Here is an 18,691-nt window from a genome sequence, read left to right on the forward strand (position 1 = left end):
AACCTAGACCCCTTACTTTAACCTGGACCCCTTACTTTAACCTGGACCCCTTACTTTAACCTGAACCCCTTAATTTAACCTGGACCCCTTACTTTAACCTGGACCCCTTACTTTAACCTGGACCCCTTACTTTAACCTAGACCCCTTACTTTAACCTGGACCCCTTACTTTCACCTGGACCCCTTACTTTAACCTGGACCCCTTACTTTAACCTGGACCCCTTTTTTTAACCTGGACCCCTTACTTTAACCTGGACCCATTACTTTCACCTGGACCCCTTACTTTAACTTGGACCCCTTACTTTAACCTGGACCCATTACTTTAACCTGGACCCCTTACTTTCACCTTGACCCCTTACTTTCACCTGGAACCCTTACTTTAACCTGGACCCCTTACTTTAACCTGGACCCCTTACTTTAACCTGGACCCCTTACTTTAACCTGGACCCCTTACTTTATTCTGGACCCCTTACTTTAACCTGGACCCCTTACTTTAACCTGGACCCCTTACTTTAACCTAGACCCCTTACTTTAACCTGGACCCCTTATTTTAACCTGGACCCCTTACTTTAACCTGGACCCCTTACTTTAACCTGGACCCCTTACTTTAACCTGGACCCCTTACTTTAACCTGCACCCCTTACTTTAACCTGGACCCCTTACTTTAACCTGGAACCCTTACTTTAACCTGGAACCCTTACTTTAACCTGGAACCCTTACTTTAACCTGGACCCCTTACTTTAACCTGGAACCCTTACTTTAACCTGGACCCCTTACTTTAACCTGGAACCCTTACTTTAACCTGGACCCCTTACTTTAACCTGGAACCCTTACTTTAACCTGGACCCCTTACTTTAACCTGGACCCCTTACTTTAACCTGGACCCCTTACTTTAACCTGGACCCCTTACTTTAACCTGGACCCCTTACTTTAACCTGGACCCCTTACTTTAACCCGGACCCCTTACTTTAACCTGGAACCCTTACTTTAACCTGGACCCATTACCTTAACCTGGACCCCTTACTTTAACCTGGAACCCTTACTTTAACCTGGACCCCTTACTTTAACCTGGACCCCTTACTTTAACCTGGAACCCTTAATTTAACCTGGACCCCTTACTTTAACCTAGACCCCTTACTTTAACCTAGACCCCTTACTTTAACCTGGACCCTTACTTTAACCTGGAACCCTTACTTTAACCTGAACCCCTTAATTTAACCTGGACCCTTACTTTAACCTGGACCCTTACTTTAACCTAGACCCCTTACTTTAACCAGGAACCCTTACTTTAACCTGGACCCATTACCTTAACCTGGACCCCTTACTTTAACCTGGACCCCTTACTTTAACCTGGACCCCTTACTTTAACCTGGACCCCTTACTTTAACCTGGACCCCTTACTTTAACCTGGACCCCTTACTTTAACCTGGACCCCTTACTTTAACCTGAACCCCTTAATTTAACCTGGACCCCTTACTTTAACCTGGACCCCTTACTTTAACCTGGACCCCTTACTTTAACCTAGACCCCTTACATTAACCTGGACCCCTTACTTTCACCTGGACCCCTTACTTTAACCTGGACCCCTTACTTTAACCTGGACCCCTTTTTTTAACCTGGACCCATTACTTTCACCTGGACCCCTTACTTTAACCTGGACCCCTTACTTTAACCTGGACCCCTTACTTTATTCTGGAACCCTTATTTTAACCTGGACCCCTTACTTTAACCTGGACCCCTTACTTTAACCTGGAACCCTTACTTTAACCTGGACCCCTTATTTTAACCTGGACCCCATACTTTAACCTGGACCCCTTACTTTAACCTGGACCCCTTACTTTAACCCGGACCCCTTACTTTAACCTGGACCCCTTACTTTAACCTGGACCCCTTACTTTAACCTGGACCCCTTACTTTAACCTGGACCCCTTACTTTAACCTGGACCTCTTACTTTAACCTGGACCCCTTACTTTAACCTGGACCCCTTACTTTAACCTGGAACCCTTACTTTAACCTGAACCCCTTAATTTAACCTGGACCCCTTACTTTAACCTAGACCCCTTACTTTAACCTAGACCCCTTACTTTAACCTGGACCCCTTACTTTAACCTGGAACCCTTACTTTAACCTGGAACCCTTACTTTAACCTGAACCCCTTACTTTAACCTGGACCCCTTACTTTAACCTGGAACCCTTACTTTAACCTGGACCCCTTACTTTAACCTGGAACCCTTACTTTAACCTGGACCCCTTACTTTAACCTGGAACCCTTACTTTAACCTGGACCCCTTACTTTAACCTGGACCCCTTACTTTATTCTGGACCCCTTACTTTAACCTGGACCCCTTACTTTAACCTGGACCCCTTACTTTAACCTGGACCCCTTACTTTAACCTAGACCCCTTACTTTAACCTGGACCCCTTATTTTAACCTGGACCCCTTACTTTAACCTGGACCCCTTATTTTAACCTGGACCCCTTACTTTAACCTGAACCCCTTAATTTAACCTGGACCCCTTACTTTAACCTGGAACCCTTACTTTAACCTGGACCTCTTACTTTAACCTAGACCCCTTACTTTAACCTAGACCCCTTACTTTAACCTGGACCCCTTACTTTAACCTAGACCCCTTACTTTAACCTGGACCCCTTACTTTAACCTAGACCCCTTACTTTAACCTGGACCCCTTACTTTAACCTGGAACCCTTACTTTAACCTGGACCTCTTACGTTAACCTGGACCTCTTACGTTAACCTGGACCCATTACCTTAACCTGGACCCCTTACTTTATTCTGGAACCCTTATTTTAACCTGGACCCCTTACTTTAACCTGGACCCCTTACTTTAACCTGGAACCCTTACTTTAACCTGGACCCCTTATTTTAACCTGGACCCCATACTTTAACCTGGACCCCTTACTTTAACCTGGACCCCTTACTTTAACCTGGACCCCTTACTTTAACCTGGACCCCTTACTTTAACCTGGACCCCTTACTTTAACCTGGACCCCTTACTTTAACCCGGACCCCTTACTTTAACCTGGACCCCTTACTTTAACCTGGACCTCTTACTTTAACCTGGACCCCTTACTTTAACCTGGACCCCATACTTTAACCTGGAACCCTTACTTTAACCTGAACCCCTTAATTTAACCTGGACCCCTTACTTTAACCTAGACCCCTTACTTTAACCTAGACCCCTTACTTTAACCTGGACCCCTTACTTTAACCTGGAACCCTTACTTTAACCTGAACCCCTTAATTTAACCTGGACCCCTTACTTTAACCTGGACCCCTTACTTTAACCTAGACCCCTTACTTTAACCTGGACCCCTTACTTTAACCTGGACCCCTTACTTTAACCTGGACCCCTTACTTTAACCTGGACCCCTTACTTTAACCTGGACCCCTTACTTTAACCTAGACCCCTTACTTTAACCTGGACCCCTTACTTTAACCTGGAACCCTTACTTTAACCTGAACCCCTTAATTTAACCTGGACCCCTTACTTTAACCTGGACCCCTTACTTTAACCTGGACCCCTTACTTTAACCTAGACCCCTTACTTTAACCTGGACCCCTTACTTTCACCTGGACCCCTTACTTTAACCTGGACCCCTTACTTTAACCTGGAGCGCTTAGTTTTACCTGGTCCGATTACTTTTAGCTGGACCCATTACTTTAACCTGGACCCCTTACTTTAACTTGGACCCCTTACTTTAACCTGGACCCATTACTTTAACCTGGACCCCTTACTTTCACCTTGACCCCTTACTTTCACCTGGAACCCTTACTTTAACCTGGACCCCTTACTTTAACCTGGACCCCTTACTTTAACCTGGACCCCTTACTTTAACCTGAACCCCTTAATTTAACCTGGACCCCTTACTTTAACCTAGACCCCTTACTTTAACCTGGACCCCTTACTTTAACCTGGACCCCTTACTTTAACCTGAACCCCTTAATTTAACCTGGACCCCTTACTTTAACCTGGACCCCTTACTTTAACCTGGACCCCTTACTTTAACCTAGACCCCTTACTTTAACCTGGACCCCTTACTTTCACCTGGACCCCTTACTTTAACCTGGACCCCTTACTTTAACCTGGACCCCTTTTTTTAACCTGGACCCCTTACTTTAACCTGGACCCATTACTTTCACCTGGACCCCTTACTTTAACTTGGACCCCTTACTTTAACCTGGACCCATTACTTTAACCTGGACCCCTTACTTTCACCTTGACCCCTTACTTTCACCTGGAACCCTTACTTTAACCTGGACCCCTTACTTTAACCTGGACCCCTTACTTTAACCTGGACCCCTTACTTTAACCTGGACCCCTTACTTTATTCTGGACCCCTTACTTTAACCTGGACCCCTTACTTTAACCTGGACCCCTTACTTTAACCTAGACCCCTTACTTTAACCTGGACCCCTTATTTTAACCTGGACCCCTTACTTTAACCTGGACCCCTTATTTTAACCTGGACCCCTTACTTTAACCTGGACCCCTTACTTTAACCTGAACCCCTTAATTTAACCTGGACCCCTTACTTTAACCTGGAACCCTTACTTTAACCTGGAACCCTTACTTTAACCTGGAACCCTTACTTTAACCTGGACCCCTTACTTTAACCTGGAACCCTTACTTTAACCTGGACCCCTTACTTTAACCTGGAACCCTTACTTTAACCTGGACCCCTTACTTTAACCTGGAACCCTTACTTTAACCTGGACCCCTTACTTTAACCTGGAACCCTTACTTTAACCTGGACCCCTTATTTTAACCTGGACCCCATACTTTAACCTGGACCCCTTACTTTAACCTGGACCCCTTACTTTAACCCGGACCCCTTACTTTAACCTGGAACCCTTACTTTAACCTGGACCCCTTACTTTAACCTGGACCCCTTACTTTAACCTGGAACCCTTACTTTAACCTGAACCCCTTAATTTAACCTGGACCCCTTACTTTAACCTAGACCCCTTACTTTAACCTAGACCCCTTACTTTAACCTGGACCCCTTACTTTAACCTGGAACCCTTACTTTAACCTGAACCCCTTAATTTAACCTGGACCCCTTACTTTAACCTGGACCCCTTACTTTAACCTAGACCCCTTACTTTAACCTGGACCCCTTACTTTAACCTGGACCCCTTACTTTAACCTGGACCCCTTACTTTAACCTGAACCCCTTAATTTAACCTGGACCCCTTACTTTAACCTGGACCCCTTACTTTAACCTGGACCCCTTACTTTAACCTGGACCCCTTACTTTAACCTGAACCCCTTAATTTAACCTGGACCCCTTACTTTAACCTGGACCCCTTACTTTAACCTGGACCCCTTACTTTAACCTAGACCCCTTACTTTAACCTGGACCCCTTACTTTCACCTGGACCCCTTACTTTAACCTGGACCCCTTACTTTAACCTGGACCCCTTTTTTTAACCTGGACCCATTACTTTCACCTGGACCCCTTACTTTAACCTGGACCCCTTACTTTAACCTGGACCCCTTTTTTTAACCTGGACCCCTTACTTTAACCTGGACCCCTTACTTTCACCTGGAACCCTTACTTTAACCTGGACCCCTTACTTTAACCTGGACCCCTTACTTTAACTTGGACCCCTTACTTTAACCTGGACCCCTTACTTTAACCTGGACCCCTTTTTTTAACCTGGACCCATTACTTTCACCTGGACCCCTTACTTTAACCTGGACCCCTTACTTTAACCTGGACCCCTTTTTAACCTGGACCCCTTACTTTCACCTGGACCCATTACTTTCACCTGGAACCCTTACTTTAACCTGGACCCCTTACTTTAACCTGGACCCCTTACTTTAACTTGGACCCCTTACTTTAACCTGGACCCATTACTTTAACCTGGACCCCTTACTTTCACCTTGACCCCTTACTTTCACCTGGAACCCTTACTTTAACCTGGACCCCTTACTTTAACCTGGACCCCTTACTTTAACCTGGACCCCTTACTTTATTCTGGACCCCTTACTTTAACCTGGACCCCTTACTTTAACCTGGACCCCTTACTTTAACCTAGACCCCTTACTTTAACCTGGACCCCTTATTTTAACCTGGACCCCTTACTTTAACCTGGACCCCTTATTTTAACCTGGACCCCTTACTTTAACCTGGACCCCTTACTTTAACCTGAACCCCTTATTTTAACCTGGACCCCTTACTTTAACCTGGACCCCTTATTTTAACCTGGACCCCTTACTTTAACCTGGACCCCTTACTTTAACCTGAACCCCTTAATTTAACCTGGACCCCTTACTTTAACCTGGAACCCTTACTTTAACCTGGAACCCTTACTTTAACCTGGAACCCTTACTTTAACCTGGACCCCTTACTTTAACCTGGAACCCTTACTTTAAGCTGAACCCCTTAATTTAACCTGGACCCCTTACTTTAACCTAGACCCCTTACTTTAACCTAGACCCCTTACTTTAACCTAGACCCCTTACTTTAACCTGGACCCCTTACTTTAACCTAGACCCCTTACTTTAACCTGGACCCCTTACTTTAACCTAGACCCCTTACTTTAACCTGGACCCCTTACTTTAACCTGGAACCCTTACTTTAACCTGGACCTCTTACGTTAACCTGGACCTCTTACGTTAACCTGGACCCATTACCTTAACCTGGACCCCTTACTTTATTCTGGAACCCTTATTTTAACCTGGACCCCTTACTTTAACCTGGACCCCTTACTTTAACCTGGAACCCTTACTTTAACCTGGACCCCTTACTTTAACCTGGACCTCTTACTTTAACCTGGACCCCTTACTTTAACCTGGACCCCTTACTTTAACCTGGAACCCTTACTTTAACCTGAACCCCTTAATTTAACCTGGACCCCTTACTTTAACCTAGACCCCTTACTTTAACCTAGACCCCTTACTTTAACCTGGACCCCTTACTTTAACCTGGAACCCTTACTTTAACCTGAACCCCTTAATTTAACCTGGACCCCTTACTTTAACCTGGACCCCTTACTTTAACCTAGACCCCTTACTTTAACCTGGACCCCTTACTTTAACCTGGACCCCTTACTTTAACCTGGACCCCTTACTTTAACCTGAACCCCTTAATTTAACCTGGACCCCTTACTTTAACCTGGACCCCTTACTTTAACCTGGACCCCTTACTTTAACCTGGACCCCTTACTTTAACCTGAACCCCTTAATTTAACCTGGACCCCTTACTTTAACCTGGACCCCTTACTTTAACCTGGACCCCTTACTTTAACCTAGACCCCTTACTTTAACCTGGACCCCTTACTTTCACCTGGACCCCTTACTTTAACCTGGACCCCTTACTTTAACCTGGACCCCTTTTTTTAACCTGGACCCCTTACTTTAACCTGGACCCATTACTTTCACCTGGACCCCTTACTTTCACCTGGACCCCTTACTTTAACCTGAACCCCTTACTTTAACCTGGACCCCTTACTTTAACCTGGACCCCTTACTTTAACTTGGACCCCTTACTTTAACCTGGACCCATTACTTTAACCTGGACCCCTTACTTTAACCTGGACCCCTTACTTTAACCTGGACCCCTTACTTTAACCTGGACCCCTTACTTTAACCTGGACCCCTTACTTTATTCTGGACCCCTTACTTTAACCTGGACCCCTTACTTTAACCTGGACCCCTTACTTTAACCTGGACCCCTTACTTTAACCTAGACCCCTTACTTTAACCTGGACCCCTTATTTTAACCTGGACCCCTTACTTTAACCTGGACCCCTTATTTTAACCTGGACCCCTTACTTTAACCTGGACCCCTTACTTTAACCTGAACCCCTTACTTTAACCTGGAACCCTTACTTTAACCTGGACCCCTTACTTTAACCTGGAACCCTTACTTTAACCTGGAACCCTTACTTTAACCTGGACCCCTTACTTTAACCTGGAACCCTTACTTTAACCTGGACCCCTTACTTTAACCTGGAACCCTTACTTTAACCTGGACCCCTTACTTTAACCTAGACCCCTTACTTTAACCTAGACCCCTTACTTTAACCTGGACCCCTTACTTTAACCTGGAACCCTTACTTTAACCTGGAACCCTTACTTTAACCTGAACCCCTTACTTTAACCTGGACCCCTTACTTTAACCTGGAACCCTTACTTTAACCTGGACCCCTTACTTTAACCTGGAACCCTTACTTTAACCTGGACCCCTTACTTTAACCTGGAACCCTTACTTTAACCTGGACCCCTTACTTTAACCTGGACCCCTTACTTTATTCTGGACCCCTTACTTTAACCTGGACCCCTTACTTTAACCTGGACCCCTTACTTTAACCTGGACCCCTTACTTTAACCTAGACCCCTTACTTTAACCTGGACCCCTTAATTTATCCTGGACCCCTTACTTTAACCTGGACCCTTATTTTAACCTTGAACCCTTAATTTAACCTGGACCCCTTACTTTAACCATTAACCCTTAATTTAACCTGGACCCCTTACTTTAACCTGGAACCCTTACTTTAACCTGGACCTCTTACTTTAACCTAGACCCCTTACTTTAACCTAGACCCCTTACTTTAACCTGGACCCCTTACTTTAACCTAGACCCCTTACTTTAACCTGGACCCCTTACTTTAACCTAGACCCCTTACTTTAACCTGGACCCCTTACTTTAACCTGGAACCCTTACTTTAACCTGGACCTCTTACGTTAACCTGGACCTCTTACGTTAACCTGGACCCATTACCTTAACCTGGACCCCTTACTTTATTCTGGAACCCTTATTTTAACCTGGACCCCTTACTTTAACCTGGACCCCTTACTTTAACCTGGAACCCTTACTTTAACCTGGACCCCTTATTTTAACCTGGACCCCATACTTTAACCTGGACCCCTTACTTTAACCTGGACCCCTTACTTTAACCCGGACCCCTTACTTTAACCTGGAACCCTTACTTTAACCTGGACCCCTTACTTTAACCTGGACCCCTTACTTTAACCTGGACCCCTTACTTTAACCTGGACCCCTTACTTTAACCTGGACCTCTTACTTTAACCTGGACCCCTTACTTTAACCTGGACCCCTTACTTTAACCTGGAACCCTTACTTTAACCTGAACCCCTTAATTTAACCTGGACCCCTTACTTTAACCTAGACCCCTTACTTTAACCTAGACCCCTTACTTTAACCTGGACCCCTTACTTTAACCTGGAACCCTTACTTTAACCTGAACCCCTTAATTTAACCTGGACCCCTTACTTTAACCTGGACCCCTTACTTTAACCTAGACCCCTTACTTTAACCTGGACCCCTTACTTTAACCTGGACCCCTTACTTTAACCTGGACCCCTTACTTTAACCTGAACCCCTTAATTTAACCTGGACCCCTTACTTTAACCTAGACCCCTTACTTTAACCTGGACCCCTTACTTTAACCTGGACCCCTTACTTTAACCTGAACCCCTTAATTTAACCTGGACCCCTTACTTTAACCTGGACCCCTTACTTTAACCTGGACCCCTTACTTTAACCTAGACCCCTTACTTTAACCTGGACCCCTTACTTTCACCTGGACCCCTTACTTTAACCTGGACCCCTTACTTTAACCTGGACCCCTTTTTTTAACCTGGACCCCTTACTTTAACCTGGACCCATTACTTTCACCTGGACCCCTTACTTTAACTTGGACCCCTTACTTTAACCTGGACCCATTACTTTAACCTGGACCCCTTACTTTCACCTTGACCCCTTACTTTCACCTGGAACCCTTACTTTAACCTGGACCCCTTACTTTAACCTGGACCCCTTACTTTAACCTGGACCCCTTACTTTAACCTGAACCCCTTAATTTAACCTGGACCCCTTACTTTAACCTAGACCCCTTACTTTAACCTGGACCCCTTACTTTAACCTGGACCCCTTACTTTAACCTGTACCCCTTAATTTAACCTGGACCCCTTACTTTAACCTGGACCCCTTACTTTAACCTGGACCCCTTACTTTAACCTAGACCCCTTACTTTAACCTGGACCCCTTACTTTCACCTGGACCCCTTACTTTAACCTGGACCCCTTACTTTAACCTGGACCCCTTACTTTAACCTGGACCCCTTTTTTTAACCTGGACCCCTTACTTTAACCTGGACCCATTACTTTCACCTGGACCCCTTACTTTAACTTGGACCCCTTACTTTAACCTGGACCCATTACTTTAACCTTGACCCCTTACTTTCACCTTGACCCCTTACTTTCACCTGGAACCCTTACTTTAACCTGGACCCCTTACTTTAACCTGGACCCCTTACTTTAACCTGGACCCCTTACTTTAACCTGGACCCCTTACTTTATTCTGGACCCCTTACTTTAACCTGGACCCCTTACTTTAACCTGGACCCCTTACTTTAACCTAGACCCCTTACTTTAACCTGGACCCCTTATTTTAACCTGGACCCCTTACTTTAACCTGGACCCCTTATTTTAACCTGGACCCCTTACTTTAACCTGGACCCCTTACTTTAACCTGAACCCCTTAATTTAACCTGGACCCCTTACTTTAACCTGGAACCCTTACTTTAACCTGGAACCCTTACTTTAACCTGGAACCCTTACTTTAACCTGGACCCCTTACTTTAACCTGGAACCCTTACTTTAACCTGGACCCCTTACTTTAACCTGGAACCCTTACTTTAACCTGGACCCCTTACTTTAACCTGGAACCCTTACTTTAACCTGGACCCCTTATTTTAACCTGGACCCCATACTTTAACCTGGACCCCTTACTTTAACCTGGACCCCTTACTTTAACCCGGACCCCTTACTTTAACCTGGAACCCTTACTTTAACCTGGACCCCTTACTTTAACCTGGACCCCTTACTTTAACCTGGACCCCTTACTTTAACCTGGAACCCTTACTTTAACCTGAACCCCTTAATTTAACCTGGACCCCTTACTTTAACCTAGACCCCTTACTTTAACCTAGACCCCTTACTTTAACCTGGACCCCTTACTTTAACCTGGAACCCTTACTTTAACCTGAACCCCTTAATTTAACCTGGACCCCTTACTTTAACCTGGACCCCTTACTTTAACCTAGACCCCTTACTTTAACCTGGACCCCTTACTTTAACCTGGACCCCTTACTTTAACCTGGACCCCTTACTTTAACCTGAACCCCTTAATTTAACCTGGACCCCTTACTTTAACCTGGACCCCTTACTTTAACCTGGACCCCTTACTTTAACCTGAACCCCTTAATTTAACCTGGACCCCTTACTTTAACCTGGACCCCTTACTTTAACCTGGACCCCTTACTTTAACCTAGACCCCTTACTTTAACCTGGACCCCTTACTTTCACCTGGACCCCTTACTTTAACCTGGACCCCTTACTTTAACCTGGACCCCTTTTTTTAACCTGGACCCATTACTTTCACCTGGACCCCTTACTTTAACCTGGACCCCTTACTTTAACCTGGACCCCTTTTTTTAACCTGGACCCCTTACTTTAACCTGGACCCCTTACTTTCACCTGGAACCCTTACTTTAACCTGGACCCCTTACTTTAACCTGGACCCCTTACTTTAACTTGGACCCCTTACTTTAACCTGGACCCCTTACTTTAACCTGGACCCCTTTTTTTAACCTGGACCCATTACTTTCACCTGGACCCCTTACTTTAACCTGGACCCCTTACTTTAACCTGGACCCCTTTTTTTAACCTGGACCCCTTACTTTAACCTGGACCCCTTACTTTCACCTGGAACCCTTACTTTAACCTGGACCCCTTACTTTAACCTGGACCCCTTACTTTAACTTGGACCCCTTACTTTAACCTGGACCCATTACTTTAACCTGGACCCCTTACTTTCACCTTGACCCCTTACTTTCACCTGGAACCCTTACTTTAACCTGGACCCCTTATTTTAACCTGGACCCCTTACTTTAACCTGGACCCCTTACTTTAACCTGAACCCCTTATTTTAACCTGGACCCCTTACTTTAACCTGGACCCCTTATTTTAACCTGGACCCCTTATTTTAACCTGGACCCCTTACTTTAACCTGGACCCCTTACTTTAACCTGAACCCCTTAATTTAACCTGGACCCCTTACTTTAACCTGGACCCCTTATTTTAACCTGGACCCCTTACTTTAACCTGGACCCCTTATTTTAACCTGGACCCCTTACTTTAACCTGGACCCCTTACTTTAACCTGAACCCCTTATTTTAACCTGGACCCCTTACTTTAACCTGGACCCCTTATTTTAACCTGGACCCCTTATTTTAACCTGGACCCCTTACTTTAACCTGGACCCCTTACTTTAACCTGAACCCCTTAATTTAACCTGGACCCCTTACTTTAACCTGGAACCCTTACTTTAACCTGGAACCCTTACTTTAACCTGGAACCCTTACTTTAACCTGGACCCCTTACTTTAACCTGGAACCCTTACTTTAAGCTGAACCCCTTAATTTAACCTGGACCCCTTACTTTAACCTAGACCCCTTACTTTAACCTAGACCCCTTACTTTAACCTAGACCCCTTACTTTAACCTGGACCCCTTACTTTAACCTAGACCCCTTACTTTAACCTGGACCCCTTACTTTAACCTAGACCCCTTACTTTAACCTGGACCCCTTACTTTAACCTGGAACCCTTACTTTAACCTGGACCTCTTACGTTAACCTGGACCTCTTACGTTAACCTGGACCCATTACCTTAACCTGGACCCCTTACTTTATTCTGGAACCCTTATTTTAACCTGGACCCCTTACTTTAACCTGGACCCCTTACTTTAACCTGGACCTCTTACTTTAACCTGGACCCCTTACTTTAACCTGGACCCCTTACTTTAACCTGGAACCCTTACTTTAACCTGAACCCCTTAATTTAACCTGGACCCCTTACTTTAACCTAGACCCCTTACTTTAACCTAGACCCCTTACTTTAACCTGGACCCCTTACTTTAACCTGGAACCCTTACTTTAACCTGAACCCCTTAATTTAACCTGGAACCCTTACTTTAACCTGGACCCCTTACTTTAACCTAGACCCCTTACTTTAACCTGGACCCCTTACTTTAACCTGGACCCCTTACTTTAACCTGGACCCCTTACTTTAACCTGAACCCCTTAATTTAACCTGGACCCCTTACTTTAACCTGGACCCCTTACTTTAACCTGGACCCCTTACTTTAACCTGGACCCCTTACTTTAACCTGGAACCCTTACTTTAACCTGGACCCCTTACTTTAACCTGGACCCCTTACTTTAACCTGGACCCCTTACTTTAACCTAGACCCCTTACTTTAACCTGGACCCCTTACTTTCACCTGGACCCCTTACTTTAACCTGGACCCCTTACTTTAACCTGGACCCCTTTTTTTAACCTGGACCCCTTACTTTAACCTGGACCCATTACTTTCACCTGGACCCCTAACTTTCACCTGGACACCGTAATTTAAACTGCACCCCTACCTTTAACCTGGACCCTTACTTTAACTTGGACCCCTTACTTTAACCTGGACCCATTACTTTAACCTGGACCCCTTACTTTAACCTGGACCCCTTACTTTAACCTGGACCCCTTACTTTAACCTGGACCCCTTACTTTAACCTGGACCCCTTACTTTATTCTGGACCCCTTACTTTAACCTGGACCCCTTACTTTAACCTGGACCCCTTACTTTAACCTGGACCCCTTACTTTAACCTAGACCCCTTACTTTAACCTGGACCCCTTATTTTAACCTGGACCCCTTACTTTAACCTGGACCCCTTATTTTAACCTGGACCCCTTACTTTAACCTGGACCCCTTACTTTAACCTGAACCCCTTACTTTAACCTGGAACCCTTACTTTAACCTGGACCCCTTACTTTAACCTGGAACCCTTACTTTAACCTGGAACCCTTACTTTAACCTGGACCCCTTACTTTAACCTGGAACCCTTACTTTAACCTGGACCCCTTACTTTAACCTGGAACCCTTACTTTAACCTGGACCCCTTACTTTCACCATTCTACAATACCAACTGCGCTGTTATCTGTTTATAATCTTGCTTCTCAGTACCGCACATGTAACATTCTATTCTACTTGACCTCTTTTGCACTACCTCATGTTCATGCCATACCACTTCTCTGTAAATAATTTGCTGCCTACCAGTGTACCATATCACTTCACACAAACACGCTTCACTTTATTTTCTCTTGTTTAACGAATGTAAATTTTACATACGTACTTTCCCTTATTTATTGATTTATTTAACTTTAGTTTATACAGTTCATTTCTATTCTATTTCTGTTCTATTATTATTCTATCTGTATTTTGACCACCTGTTTTGTTGCTGCAATGCCAGAATTTCCCCTGTGGGGATCAATAAAGTCTCATCTAATCTAATCTTATGACACTCTTTTTCAGAATACATTTATAGTTTTAACTTTTCTGCTGTCTTTGTGACTTTAGGCATATATCTGGAGGGAAAATACCCCAACATCCCCAGCTTCATCAACAATCCATCAGTGTATTTAAACCGTAGATGATGTCATCAAAGATTCTAAATCATCTCATCCCGTCATTTAATGATGATGTCATCAAAGATTCTGAATCATCCCATTCTTTCCTTTAACAATGATGTCATCAAAGATTCTAAATCATCCCATTCTTTCCTTTACTGACAAATCATCCCATTTGTTCCTTCAATGATGATGTCATCAAAGAGTCTAAATCATCCCATCCTTTCCTTTAATGATTATGTCATCAAAGATTCTAAATTATCCCATCCTTTCCTTTAATGATGATGTCATCAAAGATTCTAAATCATCCCATTCTTTCCTTTACTGACAAATCATCCCATTTGTTCCTTCAATGATGATGTCATCAAAGAGTCTAAATCATCCCATCCTTTCCTTTAATGATTATGTCATCAAAGATTCTAAATCATCCAATCCTTTCCTTTAATGATGATGTCATCAAAGATTCTAATTCATCCCATACCTTCCTTTAATGATGATGTCATCAGAGATTCTAAATCATCCCAGTTTTTCCATTAACAATGATGTCATCAAAAATTCTAAATTATCCTATCCTTTCCTTTAACGATGATGTCAGGGGTCACTGTAGTTTTCATAGTTCCCTTCCCAAACCTGACCCCGCCCCCAACATGAGGGGTTTTGGACCAGAGCTTATTCAGATTCAGAGGGACTCTGTAAATGAGGGGAGAACAGGTTCTGATTTCAGGAACCTCCTCTGGGTCTGTGTGGTTTATGTTCAGTCTCCTGATACGCTTGTTCCTGTCCGACCAATCATGTTTGTTGAAGTCTATATATAAGGGAAGGACGCCCCCTGCTGGTTAAAGAGGGGAAGTAGCTCTGAAATCTTGTCAGTTGGAGGATCAGGATCAAAGATCTAAAGACTCTAACAGCGTACCCTGAACCCCTAACCCTAACAGCTAAAGGGCTGAACTTTAACCAGAGGATACAGACCGGACCGGGATTCTGAGTTTATCAGCAAACACAAACAAAAATAAACAAACATTACATTAAAGTTATTTAAATTACATCTATTTAAGACAGACTGACCCCCCTAGACCCAGTCAAAGACAGACTGACCCCCTAGACCCACACAAAGACAGACTGACCCCCTAGACCCACACAAAGACAGACTGACCCCCTAGACCCACACAAAGACAGACTGACCCCCCTAGACCCAGACAAAGACAGACTGACCCCCCTAGACCCAGACAAAGACAGACTGACCCCCCTAGACCCAGATAAAGACAGACTGACCCCCTAGACCCAGATAAAGACAGTCTGACCCCCTAGACCCACACAAAGACAGACTGACCCCCTAGACCCAGTCAAAGACAGACTAACCCCCTAGACCCAGATAAAGACAGATTGACCCCCTAGACCCAGATAAAGACAGACTGACCCCTAGACACACACACAGACAGACTGACACACTAGAACCACTAAAAGACAGACTTACCCCCTAGACCCAGTTAAAGACAGACTGACCCCCCTAGACCCACACAAAGACAGACTGACCCCCCTAGACCCACACAAAGACAGACTGACCCCCTAGACCCAGATAAAGACAGATTGACCCCCTAGACCCAGATAAAGACAGTAAAAATCACTCGTACTCAGATGGGGTTTCAGTTTAATGATGTCATCAATGTAAAAGTGCACCTGAGTCCAGATCAGACCTAAGATCCAGGACCGTCCCTGATGTAGATGGTAGACATTACCATGACAACAAAAACTCGTGAAACGGAGAGTTTCCGGTCGGCGTGAAACAAGACGGCAGCATAGAGCGGTGCTCTGGAGTCGGTTAGACCATAACTACCCCCCAAAACTAAGAAAGACCTGAAACACGACTTTTTAAATAACACCAAACGAGCGGGGGCCGAGGGCAGAGAAGTTTGAGGAAAAAAACAATGCCGTCGACCAAGACGAACACGATTCTGAGGGAGAGCTTACGGACGGAGAAACCTGCGACACTGCACAGCCTCGTTTGCTAACGGAGGGACTCGCTGCCATTACGACAGAAATACGAGACCTTAAAAAGGAGATGAAGCAAGATCTCTTGAAATTCGGAGATGATTTTAAAGAAGAGGTGAAGAGAGAATTCGCTGGGTTCAAAGAAGAAATTAACAGACAAATTGAACAAAACGCTGCAGAAATTAAACAGCAGCAGACGGATATCACAGAGGCGGAGGGGAGTGGCGAGGTAGAGGAGTGGAACGTGGAGGCGAAAGAAGCCATCCTCACTTTGTTACAACAAACGAAACTGCAGGAAAAGCTGACCGAAGTAGAGGGACATGGAAGACGCTGCAACCTGAGGATTTATAACGTGGCTGAACAGGACAGCGAATCTGTGCCTGAGCTGGTGGATGCGCTCCTTCGTCGGGAGCTCGAGTTGCCGGAGGGAACCGAGCTGCATATTCAGCGGGCGCACAGAAGCCTCAGTAAGAAACCACCATTGGGAGCGTCTCCGAGGTCCATAGTGGTCAACTTTTTAAAGGACGAGACTAAAGAGAACGTTCTGACTAAAGCCCGGAAAAGAAAATAGAAGCAGACCGGAGACGAATATTTTTTGACCACGATTATCCCATCGAAGTGATTAAGAAACGTAAATCATATGTCGAGATCAAAAAGATTTTAGAAGAAAACACCCCTAACGCTGAAGACGTGGTAGTGACATGAGGAGGAGAGGGATGAAGACACCTGACAGACGGAGCTATGCAGCCGGCAGCGAAACGTCACTCGAGGAGCGTATACAAAGACCGTTTCCATGGCAACGCATCGGAGAGAAGCAGGGGAGGAATAGAGGTCGGCCAGGATGCAGGAAACCGAGCGAGGGAAAGACTGCGAGAGTTTAGAAGATGAAAAAGCGGTGAAGACCAGGTCAATGGAGAAAGGGGGATGGTAGAGGATGGGGGTATCCAGGGAACCCAGAACAAATCTGCTCCTATTGAAGTTAAAACTTCTAATGGCAGGGTGAGTAAACAGAATCACCATATTACTCATGTTACTTGGCGAGAGACTGGTTATATAGCTAACTTACTGATTTGAAAATTAGTACTTTTTCTTCAAGATACTGAATTTTACTTATCATATCAGATTGGGTTCCATTAAGAAAGATTTAAAGCGGGTTAACCTCACCCTACCCCCCATACATACAGGACTTCTCTTGTGTTTTGATAAAAATCGACAGAGAGAGCTACTAACTTTGTGACTGTTGGACTTATCTAGTCGAATGGGAAGACCTGGTCCAAGTTTATCCCAAACCACTAGGGGAGCCCTTTGTGTAGAGGAGGCTGTCCCCCATTCCCACCAACAGGGAGACGGGGCCCGTGGGGAAAGTGGCCCTTGTCTGCTGGGGAGCTCGGTTCTTGTGTTCGCCCATATTTTGCTCTTGGGCATATGTTGGTTGATAATGTTACAGCTGATGACACAGTGGTGGTGTCACTGAATATTAATGCCTTAAATAATATTAAAAAAAGAGATAAAGCTTTAACTAAATTTAGAAAGGAAAACATTCAGGTTATCTTTCTTCAAGAGACACATTTGTGGCAGGAGGAGCACGTTAAGTTTAGAAAGTTAGGCTACAGGAACTCATTTTCCAGTTCCTTTAGGGAAAAACATAAGAGGAGTGGTGATACTGATTTCTAACAAGCTGAAGTTCGAACTGATCAGAGAAGTAAGTGACAAAGAGGGAAGATATATCATAATAAAAGGAAAATGAGAAAACCAACTGGTTACACTGTTCAGTGTATATGCCCCTCCAGAAAGTGGGAAAACATTTTATGGGAAAATATTTGATCTCATAAACTCAGAAACAGAGGGGGCGTTGATCTGCGGTGGGGATTTTAGCGTGGTACTAAACTACAGGTTGGATACGACAAGAACAAAGGGAAGCAAAAAACAAATTAGTAGCTCTATGAATACAATGGATGTATGGAGACAACTTCACCCAGAGGACCGGGATTATTCCCACCACTCCGTCCCTCATGCACTGTACTCCAGGATTGATTATGTTTTAATGAATAAGGGAGATATATACAAAGTAAAGGTGCAGGATAGGGGTAACTGATAGATCACAGTGCAATTTATTTAAAAGTTAATTTGAATACAAAGAGGAAGGACACTGTGTGGCGACTTAATGAAGGTATACTGAAACATAAG

The sequence above is a fragment of the Cheilinus undulatus genome, linkage group 9 (assembly GCF_018320785.1).
Source record: "Cheilinus undulatus linkage group 9, ASM1832078v1, whole genome shotgun sequence".
NCBI classification, from domain to species: Eukaryota; Metazoa; Chordata; class Actinopteri; order Labriformes; family Labridae; genus Cheilinus; species Cheilinus undulatus.